We start from the raw sequence: 8793 nt of genomic DNA, 5'->3' as shown, positions 1-8793 counted from the left end.
TTAAAAATATTGTAATTCAAGTATCCAATTTTTTAATTAAAACTTAGAAAGAAAATTTCTAATAATTTACAAGTGATTTTTGGCCTAAGTGATCGTAAATTCTTTTCAAATTAGTCGAAACTAAAAAATTGACGCAAATGTTTTAAGGACTAAAATCAGTGAAAATATCTATTTTGAAAGTTGAAAATATCTATTTTAAAAGTTTGAAATAGAAAAAGTGATTCTTCAAGCCTTTAAAAAATGTTTTTAAGGTTTTATTAAATCTTGGATCGTTTTGAAATAGTTGACTGAATTGGCATTATTTTTTAATGAAGAAATATTGTTTGTAAATGAGAACAAAAAACAATGTAACTCAACTCCTTTGGAAAACATACGACGATAATATTCACTAGTTTTTGGCCTAAAGTAATTGTAAATTCACTTTAAATATCAAAATTGAAAAAAAGGTATAAATTGAGCTTTTCAAAGGTTTAAAAAATTAATAACCATATGTTTTAAAAAATTATTACATTAAACAATTTATAAGACACTCAAACATGTAGTCGAACCTTACATCAATTAATATTGCAACAATGCACTAACCATTAGGTTGTCTCAACAATGACATGAAATTATTATTTTAAAATATTAAAAATGAAAAATGATCATTTGGGTCTTATATATTATTTCCAAGGTTTTGTGAAATTTTGGATATTTCTAAAATAGTTAGACCTAAATTACACTATTTTTGAATAAAAACCTAAAAATTTGAAAATAGTGTAACTTTGTCTCAAAAAAAAATTATTTCAAAACTTTAGAAAACGTTCTTTAATAACATATAAGTGATTTTTAGTACAAAATAGTTGTAAATTCATGTTATATTGGTCAAAATTGAAAAAATGACTCTTTGGCCCTTTTAAAAGCTTAAAAATATGTGAAATGCTTATTTGATGATTTAGGCCTTTGTAAATAGTTTTTTATGTTTCTAAAAATTAGAAAATAAAAAAGATTTAGACCTCACTTTTACTCTTTTTGAATGAGGTTATCCTATATTTAAATAGGACTAAAAAACAGTGTGACCATATTTAAAAATAGTTGATCTAAAAAAATATTTTTCTCTCAAAAATTTAAAAATACTTGTATACTAATAATTGTGGTCTTGAGTTTTCTGTTGAGGTCTATCCAGGTACTTAAATTGGATCAAATAAAAGTATAATGAACTTTATTTGGAATCGAACTTTAATGAAATGCTTTAATGGTTAAAATAAATATTCATACCTATTTTAAAGGATTTTTGGATGAGATTAAATTGTTTTATAGTCTTCATAGTCTTTTTGAATGACATTAAATGCTTTTTTAAAAATAGGATTAAAAACAATGCAACCCTAGATTTAAAAAATGTAACTCGAGTCTCCAAAATTTTATTTTTATTATTTTATAAAAACTTTTTCAATAAAATTTAAGTGAATTTATACCCGACATAGTTTAAATTTACTTCAAATTTTATAAAAATAAAAAAAAATGATATAAATTCAACCATTTAAGGGTTGAAATCAGTGAAAATGCCTATTTGAATGACTTAGAAATAGGAAAAAAATACATATAGGCCTTTGTAAGTCATTTAAAAGGAATTATAAAATTTCATAAAATATAGAAATAGTGAGATCTGAGTTATAAAATTTTTGAATTGAGTCGCACTATTTTTGAACTCAATAATAAAAAGAATGCAATCATATTCAAAAATCGTGTAAATCAAATCTCAAAAATAATATAAGCAAGGACTTCAAAATTATTTTCTCAAAACATTAATCTCATGATATTCATTTTTTGTGACCCAAATGGTTATTAATTCACATTAAATTGGACAAAATTTTAAAATGAGATAAATTCAATATTTTAAGGCTAAAAATAGTGGAAACATCCATTTTAAAAGCTTAAAAACCGAAAGTGGCCATTTAGACCTTTCTAAATTATTTCCATAGTTTCCTAAAACTTCAAAAAAAAGAAAAGAAAACTAGCACCTAAGTTATGTTCTTTTTTAATGGGATTATACTATTTTTTAATAAAATTAAAATTTGTGTAATTTTGTCCAAAAATAGGTCATTTGGGCCTTTGTATATCTTTTTAAGGATTTCTGAGATTTTAATAATTTTTTTAAAATGTGATATCTGAGTTATATTTATTTTAAGTGAGATTACACCATTTTTTTAATAGGACTAAAAAATAATGTGACCTTGTTCATTTTAAAACAACATAAGATAGGTCTCCATAGATTTTTCTCTCAACTTCGAAAAATCTTCTCTAACAATATTTATATATTTATTTTTGCTCAAAGTGGTTATAAATTCATGTTGAATTAGCCAAAATTAAATAAATACACAAATTAAACCTTTTAAGGATCGAAATCAGTGAACGTTTGGTCATGGTTCATAATTGGTTTGATATTGAACTACTTTGTCTTCCGAAGGTTTAAAGAATAGTGGGCACATTATAATTACGTGTTATCAATTGGACTGGATTCCGGAGCATCTATTTTGAGCACTTTTGTTATTCTTTTTCTTCAATCTAGCGTATATATGGACCTATTAGTGGGGTTTGGAGATGGACAACCATTGCACCTTGGCTCATTGTCCAACGGCACCATGAGTTGTTGTAGAAGGCTGTCCTGTATTCAATTGAGATGATCACTAAATTTGATCACCGAGTATATGACTACCATTAATTTGTCGAAAGGATATTATTATTTATGGTTCAGTTGTTAAAACAACATAATTTGTTTTGTTTCAGTTGTTTAAACATATACTTTTGCTTGTTCAATCTCATTTTTGGGTATGGAGTAAAAAATAAAAGGAGCTCGAACAAATGAGGTGAGGTCTAAAGTTAACGTGGCACTCAAAATTTTCATATAAAAGGTTTATGAGAAAGTAATTATTTTGCTAAAATGCTAAAGAAATTTTGGAAATTATTGTATCTTGTTCCTCTAATCCTGTTTTTTTTTTTTTTATCCTAACCTATGAAATCTCAACAAAAAACACCTTCATCTGTGTCGTCAAGTCCCGAAAACGACATTCATATTGTTCAATCGAGAATATCATCATCATTTATTAAAATAATATAATAATATCAAAATAAAAGAGTTAGATGAAAGTTATTCATACAAGAAGTTATTTATTTAAAATTATAACTAAACCCACGTAACGTATTTATTTATCATTATAAGTAAGCCCACAGACTATGTGCTTATTAATCTTGAATTATTATTTTTTTAAACGTTAAATTATCATTGAGATTAACAATACAAATCTAAAAGACTGTAAATGACTAATCACATCGAGTTTAACGATACAACGTTTCACCCATATAAATGAGGGTTAAATACATATTTATAAATCTCATCAAGTTTAGTCAATGCGACTTTTCACCGCATAACACTCGGTATTACAATCAGGGATACCCACAACATTAGTGTTCTTAGCACCACTAAAATAAAAAAAAATATTATCTCAATTTATTCTCTTGTAGCAAAGCATATATGTAGAAACGCGAACATGAGTATGTACATAAGAAGGTGTAAAATTAGACATACATATTTATTGATGTAAATTAGTACATAACATGTACATAAGGAGTCCTTTGAATAACCTATCATGACCCTTCTTTCATATTTTCTTTCTTCATCCATTGCTTCCTCGCTTTTGCTTTTGAATTGAATCGTATGTGTGCCACTTAGAGAGTTCAACTTCTTCAATTAGTAGCTTCGACCACTTCGATGGAGTGCTACACAAACTCAACGAGGAAACAAGGGATTATATATAAGAAGCATAGTTTATTTCTAAGATTGATAATTAACCAGCATGATGATAAGAATTGGATATTAGCCTTCCCAGGTGGAGAAGGGTACTTGGATGTGATCTTAACATGGTGCTAAGTCAAAGATACTAGCTCGTAAAAGCTTGATACATACGTCACATGTATCACCCTAGTGATGTGGAGACGCAACAAAAGCAATACAAGAGATTTGGTTGAGAGTATGCCTTTCTATATGTATCCAGAACACATCTCAAAAACTAAAGAAATGAATAGACAAATGCATCTAAAAGACAGGGTCTTCGTTATCTCTCTCAGTTCTATGGCTTTCCCGACTTCTAAATTCATAAAAGAATATGTGCCTCAAAACCAACCTTATCTACGATAAGAATCAAGTGTAGTTTACCATGAAGAAAAGATATGTTAAGATTTGAACATCCATATCATGGTAAGATTGTTCTCTTTTAATTTTTTCTGAATAAAGTTTAAGTATGAACTATCGATTGAAGTCTCTTACGATTTTGTCTGAATAAAGTTTAAGTATGATCTATCGATTGAAGTGATATGTACATCCGATTTGCCCAATTTAGATAGAAGCATCTAACTCGATCTATGGACAAAAGTTCTTATGATGACCATCCCTTCATTCACATTATTTGATTTTTTAAACCCAATATATCTACTCAAGTTCATGTAATTATGTTTCAAGAACTAACTGTTTTCTATATCCTGGTAAGCTATATACGGTTTAGCAAATTTCACCTATCATCATAATGATTTTGACTTTTTCTTGAGCTATCGTTTGATATAAAACCAAAACAATTTAATTGATTTATCTTGAATGATTCTTCCTCATGAGATTAGTGATTTTATTATTATTATTATTATTATTATTATTATTATTATTATATATATATATATATATATATATATATATATATATATATATATTCGTTATTATTGGACTCCTTGTACCAATGGTTGAGTAGATGTTGTCATTTGTATATCTAAAAAAACATAGGTAAGTTTAATTAATTGACTAATTATATTCCGTGTTGATTCAATTGTGTCGTTTGTCACTCCAATTAACATTTGTTCATTGTTTGTATAATATTTAATCGCTTCATCTTCCGAAGATCCAAAGAGTGATAGTTATGTTATAATTTTATTATAAATCGGATGAAATTATATTCTTATGGATATGATTAAGAGTATGTTAGGTTATTCTTTTGTACCCGATTCAATGTGATAAAAAGCTATGAAGATAGTTATGTATAATTTGAATAGAGTTTCTAGTAAGTTAATTCCATCAAATTTTTTTGGGTCATGGACCAATAGAAAAGACATTATATATTGTCCTAAAAAAATATGAGTCTTTAATTCACATTAAAAAATAAATAAATTTAATACTTATTTTTAAATATTTTATTACTTATCTAAATTTTTTAACACTATTCGTGCTACATTGACCTCTCTTCATCCCTTCCCGAGTAACATATTTCTATATACGTAACATATCTCTATATACGTATGTATGTATATACATAACGTATCTCTATGTACGTATATATGTAGATACACATCATATCCTTCGAATATGCTATTATGGACGTGGGAACGGAATAACCATGGCATTTCCATTATGGACACAAGAAGTAAGCATAGGAACCGCGCAGCCATAGTTGTCATTTCCATTTGGAAGTTCAACCCCTCTACCTGTGCATCTTTTACAGCCATGTATATGCACACTGCACTCTTTGTCTCTCTCAGTCTGGTCTTTTTCTGTTCTCGCTCTGTTACTGATGAGCTGCTGCTATATATAAAAAGAGGGACGGAGAGAGTAACCGCACCTCCACACCTCGTCCCAACTACTGACTGAACCCCATACCTTCTCCTTCCCAATCTCTTTTCTCTCAACCGACCAGGGAAAGGAAAGTAGTATAAAGAGCCCCCCACCATTGCTGCCTTTCACTTCATTCCAACTACTCTTTTCTGAATAAGAGGTAAGTTCCACTGGCATCACTTACTTCCCCTACTTGGGAAAGACTAGATACATACATATCTATCTGAAGACACAAGCTGCAGCGGCATGTCTCTGTTTGTTCTTCTTTGCTTGCTGCATACTAAGTGATCGAGCCTCGTGAGAGGACAGAGGGAGAAACACTTGAATCATCCCTTACGCCCCCGTTATAATTGGCTGCCATATAAGGATGGTGGAGTCTATGGCTGTCGTGGTGATCAGGGGGTACGACGCGCAGCGGGACCGACCTCCTCGGCGATCCCCTCTGCCGTGTCCGTCGCTCCCCCTCCTTCCTCATGCTGGTCCGTATTCCTTCTCTTTTTTTCTTATTTTTTTTTGTGTTCCATTCTTTCCGATCATCTCCTGTTTCTGAGTTAACGCACTTTGGACATCCTTCTGTGATCTTATTCTCCTCAGTAAGTTTGCGTATGCGAAGAAGCACAATCATAATGTTAATAAAAGTGGTGGAGATGGTTAGCGGGCTGGAGAAGGAGATCGTTGGGCTTGTCCGCGGGTGCATCGCACCGTGGCCTGAGGCAACCCCCTTGCCTTGTTATTACCCTCACCCTCCAAGTACCACACCGCCCCCATCTATGCGAAGGTGGACCTCCGCGGCTCCCCCTGTTGCCGGTGACTCTCACCACACGTTAATCTTTCCCATCACACTAATCACTGTCATTAATACTAATCTAATCGAGTGACATCCTTGGCGAAGGGGGCTCGCACTGAAGCTGGTGCAGCGGATGGAGGAGTGGTCTAAGGAGAAGGGGGCGGGGTACGCGTACATGACGTCGGAGAAGGACAACTAATCGTCTTTCCGCCTCTTCACTGGGCGGTGCGGTCACTCCAAGTTCCGCACCCCCGCCATCCCGGTGCACCCCGTGTTAGCCCCCATCGCCTTCCCCTTCCCCCACGCATCGCCATCCTCCGCCTCACCCCCGCCGATGCCCAGTCCCTGTACCGTCGCCGCTTCGCCGCCACCGAGTTCTTCCCCCGCGACATCGACACCGTCCTCACCAACCCGCCCTCCCTGGGCACCTTCCTCGACGTCCCTCCTTCCCTCGTGATCCCGTGAACACGCACACGTGAACGACCACGCGTGGGCCCTGTCCCGCAGTTCCCGTGATCCCTCCCATCCGTGAACGCCGTAACAGGGCGTGGGGGATTGTACCTCAGGTTAATCTAATCGAGTGGCATCGTTAGGTCCCGTGGGACAACGGAGAAGACAACCTCACTCGGCACCTTCCTCGCCGTCCCTCCTTCGCCAGTGATCCCGTGAACACCCACCCGTGAACGACCACGTGGGCCCTGTCCCGCAGGTCATCCCTCCCACCCGTGAACTCCGCAACAAGGCGTGGGGGACCCCGGCTCCCGAGCGGTGGCGGCGTGCGAGCCGCTCTCCCAATCACTGTCTTTAATACTTCCTCGCTGTCCCTCCTTCCCCCGTGAACACGCACCCGTTAACGCCCGCATGTGGGCCCTGTCCCGCAGGTCGGTCCCTCCCACCCGTGAACTCCGTAACAGGGCATGGGGGATTGCACCTTAGGCTAATATAATCTAATCTAATCGAGTGGCAGACGATGGAGGCGTGATCTACGGAGAAGAGGGCGGAGTACGCGTTCATGGCGACGGAGAAGGACACCGTGGCATCGACGCCGTCCTCGTCAACCCGCCCTCCCTCGGCACCTTCCGCGCGGTGGACCGGGCGCTGTCGTGGCTGTGCATCCCCCGCTGGAGCTGCTCGCACGCCGCCACCACTCGGCAGCCGCGATCCCCCACGACCTGTTGTGCACGTGACGGAGTTCACGGATGGGTACGAGGGATCACGAGACCTGCAGGGCAGGATCACGGGGCAAGATCACGAGACCTGCAGGGCAGGCTCACTCGTCCTACTTTCTCGTGGTGGCTGTCTCTGCTTGTATGAGATCTGCCGGACGCGACGTGGGCAGACAACGGAGACGACGTGGTGGCTGTCGACCATGAGGTTCCACTTCAGAGACCACGAGGTTTCCGATCAATAGGACCATTGGCGAGGCGAATGATACGGGACCCGTAGGACCGACGCTGAACATTAGGGCATCGCACGAAAGTAGCTCACGTCGTTGTCGCTAGCACTGTCACCTCACGGGTGGGCTGGCTGGCTTTTGAGAGGAAGTAGGTCGAAACATTATCTATAAAACGGTACTCATAGTACAACAACGAGTACGGTTGTGAAATAGTAGCGTGCGAAGGATGGTTGGTGTGATGCTATTTATTTTTATATTATTTATAATAATTATTTTAATATTTTTTATTGGCGAAGGTTAAAATGTTGTGCCCAAAAATTACCGTGTTGTCCTATAAATCCAACGTCGGTCAATGGCACTATGTAGTTTATTATCATCTAATCCTCCTCGTTAACTTAGGTTATCTTATCTAGTGGGATGTGTGATTAACTTCTTAGAGTTGTACTTTAATTTTGTAATATATGGCTGTGATTAAGCGTTTTACTCTGTATATTGATACTATGAATGGAATGAAACGAGGAGGTTAAATCTGTGTTATGCACAATATGGTTTTTTCTTTTTTTTGCTTGTTTCTTTTTTTCAGGTTTGATATGTGATTCTCCCTCCGCTTCGATCACCCGCCGACAAAGGAGGGGCGCTCTGCCTCCTCGGGCGAGGGCCCGGTACTGCCATTGTTGTCCTCCGACTCGGCACCGCCGGGGAAGCTCGAGTACAGGCCTTCCGGACGGAAGGCATTCGGGTCGTATCAGGCCCTGGGCGGGCACAAGGCCAGCCATCGGAAGCCTAGCAGCGGCATCGAGGAAGCCTCGCCTCGAGCTCTTCCACGACTAGCACAAGCGCCTCCGGTGGCGACAGGGTGCACCGGTGCTCGGGGTGCCTGAAGACGTTTCCCTTGGGGCAAGCGCTGGGGGGCACAAGAGGTGCCGCAACGACGGGAGCGTCGGCAGCGGCACTGCCGCGGCGGCGATGACGTCGTTGGAG

General features: G+C 37.5%; 1 protein-coding gene and 1 long non-coding RNA gene across 3 annotated transcripts in view; one reads left to right on the top strand and one right to left on the bottom strand.

Annotated features, from left to right (window-relative positions):
* Nucleotides 1-8793, bottom strand: part of LOC135675550 (uncharacterized) — a 104709-nt gene that overhangs the window by 67458 nt on the left and 28458 nt on the right. The window lies entirely within an intron of this gene.
* LOC135675548 (uncharacterized) lies at nucleotides 5582-8349 on the top strand. Of its 2 annotated transcripts, XR_010513909.1 has the most exons (3): nucleotides 5635-6108; nucleotides 6224-6436; nucleotides 6522-8349. It is a non-coding gene; the product is annotated as an uncharacterized LOC135675548 (long non-coding RNA). The 2 variants fall into 2 exon arrangements; XR_010513908.1 differs by having other exon boundaries at nucleotides 5582-6108; nucleotides 6224-8349.

Source organism: Musa acuminata, chromosome BXJ1-6 (assembly GCF_036884655.1).
Source record: "Musa acuminata AAA Group cultivar baxijiao chromosome BXJ1-6, Cavendish_Baxijiao_AAA, whole genome shotgun sequence".
NCBI lineage: Eukaryota > Viridiplantae > Streptophyta > Magnoliopsida > Zingiberales > Musaceae > Musa > Musa acuminata.
This window is presented reverse-complemented; position numbering and strand designations above follow the sequence as displayed.